At 39.8% G+C, this 17,500-nt stretch overlaps 1 protein-coding gene across 3 annotated transcripts in view; it reads left to right on the forward strand.

Annotated features, from left to right (window-relative positions):
- Positions 1-17,500, forward strand: part of PLXNA1 (plexin A1) — a 344,408-nt gene that overhangs the window by 39,709 nt on the left and 287,199 nt on the right. The gene's annotated exons all lie outside the window — the stretch shown is intronic.

Consider the following 17,500-nt stretch of genomic DNA (forward strand, 5'->3'; position numbering starts at 1 on the left):
TCATACAGGGCAGTTATTGTAGGATGATTTCTGGTATGCGGCAGACTAAATCATTCAGTGTTAGTAGTCAGAAGAAGCTCAGTAATGGGCCTTTCTAACCACAAATATCTCAGTGATAAGGACGGAGTCTGATCATTTTCATACTGCTCTCAGGAGCAAATACTCTAAATGCTTACTGGGGAATGGAAAATACAGAAATGCCAGTAAAGTGTCTGTCTCTTCCAATAATTTCCGCAAGTTTTTTTTTAATTTTTTTCCTGCTCTATACGAGGCGCTGGTGTTTAGATTTCAGTCTTATTTGTTTTTCATTGTTTTTGTGATTGTAGCTCACAGTAATTCACTCAGGGGAGTTATCAGGAGAGATAATCTTTTTGCAGATCACAGTAATAACCTACTTTAGAGAGCTGCATTCATAGCCCCGGATTAAAGCAAGGCCAGATTACCTCTTGAATGAGGGCAATATTTATCCTACTCGCCTACCGTGTCATATGCAATTTTCACGCTGTATCTGGAGAGGGCAGGTGGAACCAGGAAGCTTTCGTAGCACTTGGTCTCTCCTCTGCTCACTAAAAGCTTGGAAATGTTTTTCTTTCCTGAGGTTATAATTGTACCAATCTTATTGATCCGTATAAACAGGGTTACCTGTGCAATAGCTGTGGTTTAATACATAACATAAGGGCAGTAAAAACCTTGTGCTTTTCTCTGCTATCTTGTAATAAATGAACATACTATGCAGGGGTGAAAAAATGAAATACATTAATTGTACAATTTGTTATTCAGTAGCAAAACACCCCTCTCACTTGCCTTATTTAGAGGAGCCAATCCAGAAGCAGACAAGACTAGCCATGGTCATTATGTTGGGTAAACCTTGTATTGTTTTGTATTATCTTATCTTTTCTCTGCTGTGGAGAATTATGGACAGATATGTAGAAAGGATTAGGCTTGTAAAGTCTGTCGTGTTCTAGTTCTCTAAAGTGCAAAACTTATGTTCAAAATGCAATTAAAACGAGAGAGGGGGAATAAAAAAATGTGTATTGCAAAGTGTTTTTTTACTACATATAATTAAACAAATATTAGTGTCATTTAGGAAACATTACTAGCAGAAATATATACTAATAGATATCAGGTTGTTGGGTACCTAACAGCAATATTAAAGGGACATAGAGTGGAAACAGAAAATGCAGTAATATGTTAGAGAATAGTATTGTTACTTGATATAAAAACATAGTTAAAGTATGCTTCAGAGAAACAATGCACTACAGGGAGTTAGCTGAGCACATCTGTTGAGCCAATGGCGAGAGATGTGTGTAGCCACTAATCAGCAGCTATCTTGCAGTAGTGCATTGCTTATCCTGTGCTTACCTAGGTATGCTTTTCAAGAATACCAGAAGAGAGAAGCAAATTTGTGTAAAACATAGATACCAGCACTGCAGGCATATAGAGGCCCTGAGTAGGGGGTCTACAAGAAAACTTCAGAAGCCCTGGCATCAGACATTTGTAATGCCAGGGACTAAATAACTGCACTGTTAGCCTTGGAGCGCTGGCACCAGACATTTGTAATACCAGGGACTAAATAACTGCACTGTTAGTCCTGAAGCGCTGGTATCAGACCTTTGTAATACCAGGGACTAAATAACTGCACTGTTAGCCCTGAAGCGCTGGCATCAGACATTTGTAATACCAGGAATTAAATAACTGCACTGTTATCCCTGGAGCGCTGGCACCAGACATTTGTAATACCAGGGACTAAATAACTGCACTGTTAGTCCTGGAGCGCTGGCACCAGACATTTATAATACCAGGGACTAAATAAACTGCACTGTTAGCCCTGGAGCGCTGGCACCAGACATTTGTAATACCAGGGACTAAATAACTGCACTGTTAGCCCTGGAGCGCTGGCACCAGACATTTGTAATGCCAGGGACTAAATAACTGCACTGTTAGCCTTGGAGCGCTGGCACCAGACATTTGTAATGCCAGGGGACTAAATAACTGCACTGTTAGCCCTGGAGCGCTGGCACCAGACATTTGTAATGCCAGGGACTAAATAACTGCACTGTTAGCCTTGGAGCGCTGGCACCAGACATTTGTAATGCCAGGGACTAAATAACTGCACTGTTAGCCTTGGAGCGCTGGCACCAGACATTTGTAATGCCAGGGACTAAATAACTGCACTGTTAGCCTTGGAGCGCTGGCACCAGACATTTGTAATGCCAGGGACTAAATAACTGCACTGTTAGTCCTGGAGTGCTGACATCAGACATTTGTAATACCAGGGACTAAATAATTGCACTCTTAGGCCTGGAGCGCTGGCACCTGACATTTGTAATACCAGGGACTAAATAACTGCACTCTTAGGCCTGGAGCGCTGGCACCAGACATTTGTAATACCAGGGACTAAATAACTGCACTCTTAGGCCTGGAGCGCTGGCACCTGACATTTGTAATGCTAGGGACTAAATAACTGTACTGTTAGCCCTGAAGCGCTGGCACCTGACATTTGTAATGCCAGGGACTAAATAACTGCACTGTTAGCCCTGAAGCACTGGCACCAGACATTTGTAATGCCAGGGACTAAATAACTGCACTGTTAGACCTGGAGCGCTGGCACCAGACATTTGTAATGCCAGGGACTAAATAACTGCACTGTTAGACCTGAAGCGCTGGCACCAGACCTTTGTAATGCCAGGGACTAAATAACTGCACTGTTAGCCCTGGAGCGCTGGCATCAGACATTTGTAATACCAGGGACTAAATAACTGCACTGTTAGGCCTGGAGCGCTGCCACCAGACATTTGTAATGCCAGGGACTAAATAACTGCACTGTTAGGCCTGGAGCGCTGGCACCAGACATTTGTAATGCCAGGGACTAAATAACTGCACTGTTAGACCTGGAGAACTGGCACCAGACATTTGTAATATCAGGGACTAAATAACTGCACTGTTAGCCCTGAAGCGCTGGCACCAGACATTTGTAATACCAGGAACTAAATAACTGCACTGTTAGACCTGAAGTGCTGGCACCAGACCTTTGTAATGCCAGGGACTAAATAACTGCACTGTTAGACCGGGAGTGCTGGCACCAGACATTTGTAATACCAGGGACTAAATAACTGCACTGTTAGCCCTGGAGCGCTGGCACCAGACATTTGTAATGCCAGGGACTAAATAACTGTACATTAGACCTGGAGAGCTGGCACCAGACATTTGTAATGCCAGGGACTAAATAACTGCACTGTTAGCCCTGAAGCACTGGCATCAGACATTTGTAATACCAGGGACTAAATAACTGCACTGTTAGCCCTTGAGCGCTGGCACCAGACATTTGTAATGCCAGGGACTAAATAACTGTACATTAGACCTGGAGAGCTGGCACCAGACATTTGTAATGCCAGGGACTAAATAACTGTACATTAGACCTGGAGTGCTGGCACCAGACATTTGTAATGCCAGGGACTAAATAACTGTACATTAGACCTGGAGAGCTGGCACCAGACATTTGTAATGCCAGGGACTAAATAACTGCACTGTTAGGCCTGGAGTGCTGGCATCAGACATTTGTAATGCCAGGGACTAAATAACTGTACATTAGACCTGAAGCGCTGGCACCAGACATTTGTAATACCAGGGACTAAATAACTGCACTGTTAGACCTGGAGCGCTGGCATCAGACATTTGTAATACCAGGGACTAAATAACTGTACATTAGACCTGAAGCGCTGGCACCAGACATTTGTAATACCAGGGACTAAATAACTGCACTGTTAGACCTGGAGCGCTGGCACCAGACATTTGTAATACCAGGGACTAAATAACTGCACTGTTAGCCTTGGAGCGCTGGCACCAGACATTTGTAATGCCAGGGACTAAATAACTGCACTGTTAGACCTGGAGCGCTGGCACCAGACATTTGTAATACCAGGGACTAAATAACTGCACTGTTAGCCCTGGAGCGCTGGCACCAGACATTTGTAATGCCAGGGACTAAATAACTGCACTGTTAGCCCTGAAGCGCTGGCACCAGACATTTGTAATGCCAGGGACTAAATAACTGCACTGTTAGGCCTGGAGCGCTGGCACCAGACATTTTGTAATACTAGGGTCTAAATAACTGTACATTAGACCTGGAGAGCTGGCACCAGACATTTGTAATATCAGGGACTAAATAACTGCACTGTTAGCCTTGGAGCGCTGGCATCAGACATTTGTAAAGCCAGGGACTAAATAACTGCACTGTTAGCCCTGAAGCGCTGGCACCAGACATTTGTAATACCAGGGACTAAATAACTGTACTGTTAGCCCTGAAGCGCTGGCACCAGACATTTGTAATACCAGGGACTAAATAACTGCACTGTTAGCCCTGAAGCGCTGACACCAGACATTTGTAATGCCAGGGACTAAATAACTGTACATTAGACCTGGAGAGCTGGCACCAGACATTTGTAATGCCAGGGACTAAATAACTGCACTGTTAGCCTTGGAGCGCTGGCATCAGACATTTGTAATGCCAGGGACTAAATAACTGCACTGTTAGCCCTGAAGCGCTGGCACCAGGCATTTGTAATGCCAGGGACTAAATAACTGCACTGTTAGCCTTGGACTAAATAACTGTACATTAGACCTGGAGAGCTGGCACCAGACATTTGTAATGCCAGGGACTAAATAACTGCACTGTTAGCCTTGGAGCGCTGGCATCAGACATTTGTAATGCCAGGGACTAAATAACTGCACTGTTAGCCCTGAAGCGCTGGCACCAGGCATTTGTAATGCCAGGGACTAAATAACTGCACTGTTAGCCCTGGAGCGCTGGCACCAGACATTTGTAATGCCAGGGACTAAATAACTGCACTGTTAGCCCTGAAGCGCTGGCACCAGACATTTGTAATGCCAGGGACTAAATAACTGCACTGTTAGTCCTGAAGTGCTATTGGTGGAAAAAGAGGTGACAAGAATGTTTTCTTTTAAATAAAGTTAAGAAAAAGATGGGCTCTAATGTCTCGTCTTTTAGCATTTTGCTTCATGTATCTATATACAGCAACTGACACCTAAAGCTAAGGATGCCAACCGCAGGGCAGCTGAGGGACAAAGGTGTGGCAAACCCCGGCCAGTATGTTGGCACACAGTGGTTATGTTCACTGTGACTCTCGTGCCGTGTTCAGTGTTGGCATTGGCGTCTCTTCTAGTGTTTTCTTGAGAGATAGGTAACAGCTGGCTGACAAGCTAAAGGGGACCTCTCTCCTGAGGAGCTCTGTGCACGCTGATTTGATTTTGCTTTCAGACTAATTCAATACTCCGCCAAGTGATGTAATTGTAACATGATTGTTGGCAAACCTGAAAGCAAGTGCAGAAAAATGACCAGCCACCCTCAACACGTGCACTCTCAGGGCTACCTCTGCTGGGAAACCTGCACATTGTTAGCCCATACCATGCTGGGCTAGTGAGTTCTGCTATCAAGTTGTCAGCACTGCAGGTTCCAAGTACCAGAATGTGAAGAGAGGCAGTTTAGTGGCACAGCTGTCCAGCCGAAGATGGCACCTTATTTCTATGGATAAATATATCCAGATAGGGAGGTGTAGCAGAGGGTTCAACAGCTGACTTCAATTACTAAAATCTATTTTGTATCAAGCACATGAGAAATGGCATTAAACTTGTGGTAATATAGAATTACAGAGAGAGACAGGTTGGGATTAAAATGTCATAAATCAAAATAGAACATACAATGTTTATCTAATTTGCTTTGTAATCTTGTTATCTTTTGTTGAAAAGCACACCTATACCTGTGTAGTCTCAGAAGGAGCAATATATCTATCTATCTATCTATCTATATATATATATATCTATATCTCTTTATCTCTGTATCGGTAATTAAGTGCCACATTATAAAACATCTGTTCAAACAATAAATGTTTATATATGCACAGTATATATCGATAATTAAAGGGACAAGAAATCCCCCCCCCTCTTAAAAAAAAAAAAAAATCCTTCATAATTCAGATAGAACATACAATTTTAAGCAACTTTCAAATTTACTTTTATCAAATTTGCTTCATTCTCATGTTATCCTTTGATGAAGGAACCACATTGCATACTGGCAGCAATCTGAACATATCTAGTTGGCTAAATAGCCATTCACAAGAGACAAATGTATGCAGGCACCAATCACCAGCTAGCTCCCACTGGTGTAGGATATGTGTGTAATTATTTTCAACAATGGATACCAAGAGAACAAAGCACATTTGAAAATAGAAGAGTCTTAAAATTCATGCAAGTTTAATTTGGACTTTCCTATCCCTTTAAATACTGCATTACAAAAGGACTGCGCATACAATAAATCTTTTATATATGCACAGTATATATTGGTAATTAAGCGCTACATTACAAAACGTCTGTTCACACAATAAATATATATGTACATTGTACAGTATATATTGGTAATTAAGTGCTGCATAACAAAAGGCCTACACGCACACAAATGTTTTTTTTTATATATATTCACAGTATATATTGGTAATTAAGTGCTGCATTGAGTGTTTATCTGGTCTACTTTTGCTGTCGCCAACCAGATGCCATATGTGAAAAAGCTTGTGCACTGCAGTAAACAATCAGTGTGTAGCATGTAGCAGGGTTAGGCAAGCTATATCATATTGCTATGCAGGATGCTCTCGGCATCTCTGGGATGGAAGGCCACACACAATCTTCCCTGTATAACAGGTCTCGACAAACCTGGGAGCCACTGGCTCCTATATCAAGCACTGCTGTATAAAGTGTATGCCATGCAGTCTCCCTGTGTATGGTGCATACCGCACAATTTACACCTCTGTATAGAAGCATAGATAGTAAGAAATGTCACTGCTGTCCTTGGTGTCACCTCTTGTGGAGCATGACTGTGGCACACGGGAGCAGAGTAAGGATTAAGCGCTGGCCGCCTGTTGGGTGACTGAATGCTGAGCAGTGCTCTCTTTTCTGCCACTAATTATCGTTTATTAACTTTATGTTGTCACTCAGCGGTCGCCCCCCTGGGAAATTAGCAGAGGAAGGAATTTACACAGGCGAGGAATAATTGTGACCACAAACCCAGGATATGGGCTGGTGAGAGACCCCTGGGCTGTGTGGTTATTAACCCTTTCCTTGTCTTATCCAGCCTGTGCCCCTGGTAGCACCTGGACTGCACTATCGGACAAAGTGTGCACATCTTATGGAAACCACACACAGTAGTTGTCCTCATAATAAAATCATATAAAGAAACATACTTGTAAGTTGCAACGTCACATAGCTTTCTATACTTACAGGTGTAAAAACGTGTGCAGTAACCACAGGGCAGAGATCAGCAAGTGTTGCATATGGGAACTGGTAGAGTAGTGCAGAGCTTGACAAACCCCGAAGCCAAGGAGCCACTGGCTCCTAGCATTCTACCCCAGGGCCCACACTCTGGGCCGCCCCCTTGCCCCAGGGCCCACGCTCTGGTCCGCCCCCTTGCCCCAGGGCCCACGCTCTGGGCTGCCCGCTTGCCACTGCTGCTTCAGGGTTTTCAGGTGCTGCGAGTGCTCCTGTCCCTGAATGCTCAGCAATGCCTTATGTTTTTGATGTATTTTTATTTTGTTATATCCATATTTGTATTTTACTTGTGCAAACTGATTTATATTCTCCTTAACCATTTACAAAATCCTGCTCTTCAGAAGCAAAATACATTTGCAAGTCACATGTAGAACCTTCAGGTTCCCATGAAGAAAGAGCATAACCATTTTCTTTGGGCTCCTTTAAGCTGTAAATAATGTGATGATAAAGCGCATCTTTGCTGGCACCTGGGCAGACATGAGGCGCACACAGTACTGTGCCTTCATTTCCATGTGTTCAGTATTCACACCGGTTTTCTAGGCTTCATGTCCTCATAATAAAAACATAATACAGCTGAGCTATTAGACAGCGATTGGATAGGGCTGGGCCTGCGGACTTGCATCTGCGATGGGAATTTTAAAGAACCTGCAGTGTTGTTGCCTGAGAAATGTCCTGACTAAGCCTTGTATGTTAGTGACTGTGCATTAGCGCCTGTGTATTGTCGCGTTGTGTGCATTAGCGCCTGTGTATTGTCACGTTGTGTGCATTAGCGCCTGTGTATTGTCACGTTGTGTATTAGTGCATGCTAGTTCCTGTATACATGTTCATGTTGTATGTGCTGGTGCCAGTGATTGTGTGTGTTCTGTTTATATTAGTGCATGCTAGTGCGTGTTGTGCCAGTGATTGTGTGTGTTCTGTGTATATTCGTGCATGCTAGTGCCTGTATGCATATTCATGTTGTATGTGCTAGTGGCAGTGATTGTGTGTGTATTAGCGCATGCTAGTTCCTGTATGCATGTTCATATTGTATGTGCTGGTGCCAGTGATTGTGTATATATTTGTTGAGGCATTAGAGAGGTTCTTATGCGTTCCTTCGGCTGTAGATATAAATTCTGAATCTGACTGATTGTATTGTTAAGTTACCAAAACATAATTTTAATGATATTATTTGGCTAAGATTATATCAAATAACCGTTGTTAGTAACACATACTGCATAATTGGTAAATGCTGGTTTATTTTACCTTGTAATAGATTTCACTGTTTGTATCCATAGGGTTAAAAACTAAGCAAAATAGTACACTGTATATGTTATTTCATAGTGTATCAGAGTTTCCTTTGTGTATAATTAAATGGTATATCGCTTTTTAGTAGCTTGTTTAATGTTTAATAAATCTGTATATATTTTTCCAAACTGAATCCTCTTTACTCCACAAATATAATTTGCTGTGTTTAAAAAGATATCACCTGATTAGAACTACAGAAAAATACAAATATATTGAATGTTGCCGCTGAGTTAGTTTTAATTATATCTATAACCTTATATAAAATATATAACACGTTGGAGGTTACTGCGGAGATAGTCATAATTAATATTGTAATCTAAAATATATAACATATTAGTGCATGCTAGTGCCTGTGTGCGTGTTCATGTTGTATGTGCTTGTGGCAGTGATTGTGTTCTGTGTGTGTATTAGTGTGTTTGTGTTTTTTTGTGTGCTTGTGGCAGTGATTGTGTGTGTATATTAGTGCATGCTAGTGCCTGTGTGTGTTCATGTTGTATGTGCTAGTGGCAGTGATTGTGGTGTGTGTGTGTAAATATTAGTGCATGCTAGTTCCTGTATGTATGTTCATGTTGTATGTGCTAGTGGCAGTGATTGTGAGCGTGTTAATGTTGTATGTGCTAGTGTAAAAGATTGTGTTTATTAGTGCATGCTAGTTTCTGTATGCATGTTCATGTTGTATGTGCTTGTGACTAGTGATTGTGTGTGTATTAGTGCCTGTGTGCGTGTTCATTTTGAATGTGCTAGTACCAGTAATTGTGTGTGTATGTATTCATGTTTTATGTGCTTGTGGCAGTGATTGTGTTCTGTGTGTATTAGTGTGTGTGTGTGCATGTTTTATGTGCTTGTGACCAGTGATTGTGTGTGTATTAGTGCCTGTGTGTGTGTTCATGTTGTATGTGCTAGTGCCAGTAATTGTGTTGTGTGTGTATGTATTCATGTTTTATGTGCTTGTGACAGTGATTGTGTTCTGTGTGTGTGCATGTTTTATGTGCTTGTGACAGTGATTGTGTGTGTATTAGTGCCTGTGAGTGTGTTCATGTTTTATGTGCGTGTGGCAGTGATTTTGTGTGTGTGTGTGACAATGCTTTGCGCATTACTGCCCGTAAGGAGTGAGACAAGGATGTTTGTATACATACAGGAGGATCTGTATCATTATGAGCTGTACGTATAATTCTAGTAGCTGTGGGTGTAAGGCTTTAGCACTGTGTGCATTTCTGGGCTGGCTGTTTGTATCTTAGTGGCTTATAGTTTAGGGAAAGAGTCAGGTGCCAGTCACAAAGCTGAAGCAGCCATTGTTTTTTTTTTGTTCATAAATAGAATAATCCAGAAGCTTGAGGGTCTATAGGCTGCTTGTAGCTATGACTGTGCCGCTGCCTTGTGTACCCAGTGCTGTACAATGACCCACACGGTCGCTTCTGCTTTTTTCTTCACATGTTCTCTCCAACTGCTGCAGTTTCTTTGTCTCACAGCATAAGGGGTTCTGCCAAATGTGTCAAAAAAAGAATCCCTTTCTGGCAGCTTAGGGGTTAAATGTGCCTTTATTTCAGCAGAGGTGCAGCTGAGCAGTAGCTGTAGCCCTCACACCCGCATTACTGGGATTGGTCACTAATTGGGCATCAGGGATTTACCCTCGGTGCCAGGCTGCTGGGTAGATATTGGGAACGGCAGCTTTTCTCTCCTTTCTCTGACCTAGGTGGTGCAGAAGCCATATAAATGTTTAGCTACAGACTCCCTAATGAGGCGTTTTGATGTTAATGAGCTAATTGTCAGTGTAATTATTTATTGACAGCGAGGTAGTGTGCGCTGCTGAGGAGTTTTTTTTTTTTTTTTGTGGGTGTGCAGCTGTATTTGTCATTTCCCAGCGAGTTTGTTGAGACAAAGCAGAGCAGTAAACACATCAGCATCCATCGTGTTGCATATTCAGGAGTCAGCGAGGGTTCTAGTGATGCAAACTGAGCCGTATAGCGGATGATATCATTTCACTTTGGCTCTGAAGCTGTAAGGGGGGAACCGCTGCCAGCCTTCCATAACTTTCCTGGTTCAGTTCCAGTTATCGGATTCAAGTTCTTCCTTAACACTTTGCTGACAGTCTTAGCACCCTTAAAACATCTCTAGAATCTCCCCCTGACCCCCCCCCCCCCCCCCCCAGCTACAAATATTTTACTTCTTCTCCATAAACCACCTCTGTGTGTTTCTGTATAACTTCCCTCCATCCGGCTCCAAAAAGAAGCTTTTGTGCCATCCATTTACTAATTATATTTAAAGGGGCAGTCTAGTCAAAATTAAACTTTCATGATTCAGATAGGGCATGTAATTTTAAACAACTTTCTAATTTACTTCTATTATCTAATTTGCTCAGTTCTTTAGATATCCTTTGTTGAAGAAATAGCAATGAACATGCGCGAGCCAATCACACAAGGCTTCTATGTGCAGCAACCAATCAGCAGCTACTGAGCATATCTAGATATGCTTTTCAGCAAGTGATATCAAGAGAATGAAGCAAATGAGATAATGGAAGTAAATTAGAAAGTTGTTTAAAATGACATGCTCTTTCTAAATCACAAAAGAAAAAATGTGGCTTTCATGTCCCTTTAAAAAAACATAAAAGTGTACACACAAAATGCTCTCAGGTGTTAAGAGTATTTTATTATTGCTCGGTGGCTTGCTGCAAACACATAGTTAAAGTCAGTTCAAGTGCAGCAATGCACTAATGGGAGCTAAATACATCTGATGAGTGAATGACAAGAGGCTTGTGTGCAACCACCAATTGGCAGTTCGCTCCCAGTAATGCATTGCTGCTACTGAGTCTCATTTCTAGATATGCTTTTCAACAAAAGCTACAGAGGGAACAAATTTTAAAATTGAAGTGAAAGTAAACTTCTTTTTTAAATTGCTGTTTTTTCTGTGCCATGAAAGCTTGATCTGATCTTACCTCCCTTTAATGCAGGTGCTAGTATCGTCCTGTTGCCTTGTGGACATTTGTACAGCTCAGTGTTTGCGTAATTACTGCAGATTATATTTATAAAATATTCTAGATTTTATCCATTTGTGATTTAGGACGGTTCTTTGGATCAGATCTCAGTATCCCAGAGCACATAGTAAAAGCTTTTTATGTTTAATGGGATAGGAAAGTCAAAATGAACCTTGCATTATACAAATAGAGCATGTCATTTTAAGACCCTTTTAAATTCCCTTCTATTTTCAAATGTGCTTTGTTCTCTTGGTATCCCTTGTTGAAAAAGAACATGCACATATCCTACACTAGTGGGAGCTAGCTGCTGATTGGGGCATGCATGCATTTGTCTCTTGTGATTGGCTAACTAGATGTGTTCAGCTAGCTGTCAGTAGTGCAATGCTGTTCCTTCAGCTAAGGATAACGAGAATTAAGCATATTTGATTATAGAATTAAACTGGAAAGTTGTTCAAAATTGTATGTTGTATCTGAATTATGAAGACAATTGTGGGGATTTCCTGTCCTTTTAATTACATTTTATATACTGTGAGTCTGTGTGTGTGTGTGTGTATATATATAAAATATTAACTGTGTAGACGTTTTGTAATGCAGCTTTTCATTACTGATATATACTGTGTGTATCTAATATTTACTGTGCAGACGTTTTGTAATGCAGCTTTTCATTACTGATATACTGTGTGTATCTAATATTTACTGTGCAGACGTTTTGTAATGCAGCTTTTCATTACTGATATATACTGTGTGTATATATAAAATATTAACTGTGCAGACGTTTTGGAATGCAGCTTTTCATTACTGATATATACTGTGTGTATATATAAAATATTAACTGTGCAGACGTTTTGTAATGCAGCTTTTCATTACTGATATATACTGTGTGTATATATAAAATATTAACTGTGCAGACGTTTTGTAATGCTGCTTTTCATTACTGATATATACTGTGTGTATATATAAAATATTAACTGTGCAGACGTTTTGGAATGCAGCTTTTCATTACTGATATATACTGTGTGTATATATAAAATATTAACTGTGCAGACGTTTTGGAATGCAGCTTTTCATTACCGATATATACTGTGCATTTATCATGAAAGCACATTTTGGTGTTTCCTGTCCCTTTTTAATTTAAGCGTTTACGGTTTGCGCTGTTACCGTTTCCCTTTGTGTTGTTGGTGGTCAGTACATACAGAAAGTGGTTATAACTGTAGTTCTCTGGGTTGCTTTTCCTTTCTGGTTATGTTTAAGTGGCTTCTAACCTGCTAAACTGACACCATATTAGCTGCTTTCCTCTTTAGCGCACTTTATTTCTCTGCCAGATATTTTTATTGAGAATTTTCTGCACGTAGTGCCAGCAGAAATGAGGTTTTGCATCTTCTGCCTCCTTAAACCCATTGTACTTGGTATTTTTGGGGCACAGAGGAGCTGTGGATTTTGTGGTAACATCTATTATCCAGGGAATTAAAATGATTTCATGGTTCACTGGCTCCTCCGGCTCCCATCTTTATTCCTGCCATCTTCTTCTTTTTTTTTTTTTTTTTTTTTTTTTTTTTTTAAACACCGACTGGATGATCTTGTGTCGCTGGGAGGCTCTGCTGCAGCAGTGTGGAATATTAACTCCTGTCTAAACGGTTGGGGGAGAGGATCTGAGAGGAGGGGTGACCTGATAATGCAGCGGTCTGTGTATCTGCTGTTCCTGTGTGAGGTCCCCAGCCATTAGTGTGCGTGCATGAGCATGCTTAGATATAACTGTATGAGTGTATATACTGCGCCTGTACAATGTAAGCAGCTATTAGTGTGTGTGCGAGCATGCTTAGGTTTAAGTGTATGTGTATCTACTGCTGCTGTACTTTGTAAGAAGACAGTGTGTGTGCACGAGCGTGCTTAGGTGCAAGTGTACGTGTTTATCTACTGCTCCTGTACATTGTAAGCAGCTATTAGTGTGTTTGTGCACGAGCGTGGCTTAGGTATAAGTGTATGTGTGTATCTACTGCTGCTGTACATTGTAAGCAGCCATTAGTGTGTGTGTGCACGAGCGTGCTTCGGTATAAGTGTACGTGTGTATCTACTGCTGTACATTGTAAGCAGCCATTAGTATGTGTACGAGCGTGCTTAAAGGGACACTGTACCCAAAAAATTTCTTTTGTGATTCAGATTGAGCATGAAATTTTAAGCAACTTTCTAATTTACTCCTATTATCAAATTTTCTTCATTCTCTTGGTATCTTTATTTGAAATGCAAGAATGTAAGTTTAGATGCCGACCCATTTTTGTGAACAACCTGGGTTGTCCTTGCTGATTGGTGGATAAATTCATCCACCAATAAAAAAGTGCTGTCCACAGTACTGAAACCAAAAAAAAAAGCTTAGATGCCTTCTTTTTCAAATAATGATAGCAAGAGAACGAAGAAAAATTGATAATAGGAGTAAATTAGAAAGTTGCTTAAAATTGCATGCTCTTTCTGAATTACAAAAGAAAAAATTTGGGTTCAGTGTCCCTTTAAGTATAAGTGTACGTGTGTATCTACTGCTACTGTACATTGTAAGCAGCCATTAGTGTGTGTGTGTACAAGCGTGCTTAGGTATAATTGTACATGTGTATCTAATCTGCTGCTGTACGTTGTAAGCAGTCATTAGTGTGTGTGTGCACAAGCGTGCTTAGGTAAGTGTACGTGTGTATCTACTGCTGCTGTACGTTGTAAGCAGCCATTAGTGTGTGTGTGCGCACAAGCATGCTTAGGTAAGTGTACGTGTGTATCTACTGCTACTGTACATTGTAAGCAGACAATAGTGTGTTGAGCGTTTGTGGGTACGAGTGTATGTTTGTGTCTGCTGCTGTAGTTCCCTGTCAGGATGCTGCTACATATATTTGTGCGCTGTATTTGTGTGTATATTGTAATCAATGTGTGCCATTACATTGGTGCAGCTGTATCATGCTTGTTGAGATGTATGTACATAGCTGCTGCATGTGTACGTATTCTATGTGCTGTGTGTGTATATAGTGTGTGTAAATATATACAGTATGTGTGTGTAAATATATACAGTATGTGTGTGTATAAATGTATACAGTATGTGTGTATAAATGTATACAGTATGTGTGTGTATAAGTGTATACAGTATGTGTGTGTATAAGTGTATACAGTATGTGTGTGTATAAATGTATACAGTGTGTGTGTGTGTATGTATACAGTATGTGTATAAATGTATACAGTGTGTGTATGTATACAGTGTGTGTGTATGTATACAGTGTATGTGTATGTATGTATACAGTGTATGTGTGTGTGTATGTATACAGTGTATGTGTGTGTATGTATACAGTGTATGTGTGTGTATGTATACAGTGTATGTGTGTGTGTATGTATACAGTGTATGTGTGTGTGTATGTATACAGTGTATGTGTGTATGTATACAGTGTATGTGTGTGTGTATGTATACAGTGTATGTGTGTGTGTATGTATACAGTGTGTGTGTATGTATACAGTGTGTGTGTATGTATACAGTGTGTGTGTATGTATACAGTGTGTGTGTATGTATACAGTGTGTGTGTGTGTATGTATACAGTATGTGTGTGTGTATGTATACAGTATGTGTGTGTGTGTATGTATACAGTATGTGTGTGTGTGTATGTATACAGTATGTGTGTGTGTGTATGTATACAGTATGTGTGTGTGTATGTATACAGTATGTGTGTGTGTATGTATACAGTATGTGTGTGTATAAATGTATACAGTGTGTGTATAAATGTATACAGTGTGTGTGTGTATGTATACAGTATGTGTGTGTGTATGTATACAGTATGTGTATAAATGTATACAGTGTGTGTGTATAAATGTATACAGTGTATGTGTGTGTAAATGTATACAGTGTATGTGTGTGTAAATGTATACAGTGGGTGTGTGTGTGTAAATGTATACACTGTGTGTGTGTGTGTGTGTGTAAATGTATACAGTGTGTGTGTAAATGTATACAGTGTGTGTGTGTGTGTGTGTGTGTAAATGTATACAGTGTGTGTGTGTAAATGTATACAGTGTGTGTGTGTAAATGTATACAGTGTGTGTGTGTAAATGTATACAGTGTGTGTGTGTAAATGTATACAGTGTGTGTGTGTAAATGTATACAGTGTGTGTGTGCAAATGTATACAGTGTGTGTGTATAAATGTATACTATGTGTGTGTGTATGTATACAGTGTGTGTGTATGTATACAGTATGTGTGTGTGTGTATGTATACAGTATGTGTGTGTGTGTATGTATACAGTATGTGTGTGTGTGTATGTATACAGTGTGTGTGTGTGTGTATGTATACAGTATGTGTGTGTGTATGTATACAGTATGTGTGTGTGTATGTATACAGTGTGTGTAAATGTATACAGTGTGTGTGTGTATGTATACAGTGTGTGTGTGTATGTATACAGTATGTGTGTGTATGTATACAGTATGTGTATAAATGTATACAGTGTGTGTGTATAAATGTATACAGTGTGTGTGTATAAATGTATACAGTGTATGTGTGTATAAATGTATACAGTGTATGTGTGTGTAAATGTATACGGTGTGTGTGTAAATGTATACGGTGTGTGTGTAAATGTATACTGTGTGTGTGTGTGTGTGTGTGTAAATGTATACAGTGTGTGTGTAAATGTATACAGTGTGTGTGTAAATGTATACAGTGTGTGTGTGTGTAAATGTATACAGTGTGTGTGTGTGTAAATGTATACAGTGTGTGTGTGTAAATGTATACAGTGTGTGTGTGTGTGTGTGTAAATGTATACAGTGTGTGTGTGTAAATGTATACAGTGTGTGTGTGTAAATGTATACAGTGTGTGTGTATGTATACAGTGTGTGTGTATGTATACAGTGTGTGTGTATGTATACAGTGTGTGTGTATACAGTGTGTGTGTGTATACAGTGTGTGTATGTATACAGTATGTGTATACAGTGTGTGTATGTATACAGTATGTGTATACGTGTGTGTATGTATACAGTATGTGTATACGTGTGTGTATGTATACAGTATGTGTATACGTGTGTGTATGTATACAGTATGTGTATACATGTGTGTATAAATGTATACAGTATGTGTATACGTGTGTGTATAAATGTATACAGTATGTGTATACGTGTGTGTATAAATGTATACAGTATGTGTATACGTGTGTGTGTATAAATGTATACAGTATGTGTATACGTGTGTGTGTATAAATGTATACAGTATGTGTATACGTGTGTGTGTATAAATGTATACAGTATGTGTATACATGTGTGTATAAATGTATACAGTATGTGTATACATGTGTGTATAAATGTATACAGTATGTGTATACATGTGTGTATAAATGTATACAGTATGTGTATACATGTGTGTATAAATGTATACAGTATGTGTATACATGTGTGTATAAATGTATACAGTATGTGTATACATGTGTGTATAAATGTATACAGTATGTGTATACATGTGTGTATAAATGTATACAGTATGTGTATACATGTGTGTATAAATGTATACAGTATGTGTATACATGTGTGTATAAATGTATACAGTATGTGTATACATGTGTGTATAAATGTATACAGTATGTGTATACATGTGTGTATAAATGTATACAGTATGTGTATACATGTGTGTATAAATGTATACAGTATGTGTATACATGTGTGTATAAATGTATACAGTATGTGTATACATGTGTGTATAAATGTATACAGTATGTGTATACATGTGTGTATAAATGTATACAGTATGTGTATACATGTGTGTATAAATGTATACAGTATGTGTATACATGTGTGTATAAATGTATACAGTATGTGTATACATGTGTGTATAAATGTATACAGTATGTGTATACATGTGTGTATAAATGTATACAGTATGTGTATACATGTGTGTATAAATGTATACAGTATG

Source organism: Bombina bombina, chromosome 7 (genome assembly GCF_027579735.1).
Source record: "Bombina bombina isolate aBomBom1 chromosome 7, aBomBom1.pri, whole genome shotgun sequence".
NCBI classification, from domain to species: Eukaryota; Metazoa; Chordata; class Amphibia; order Anura; family Bombinatoridae; genus Bombina; species Bombina bombina.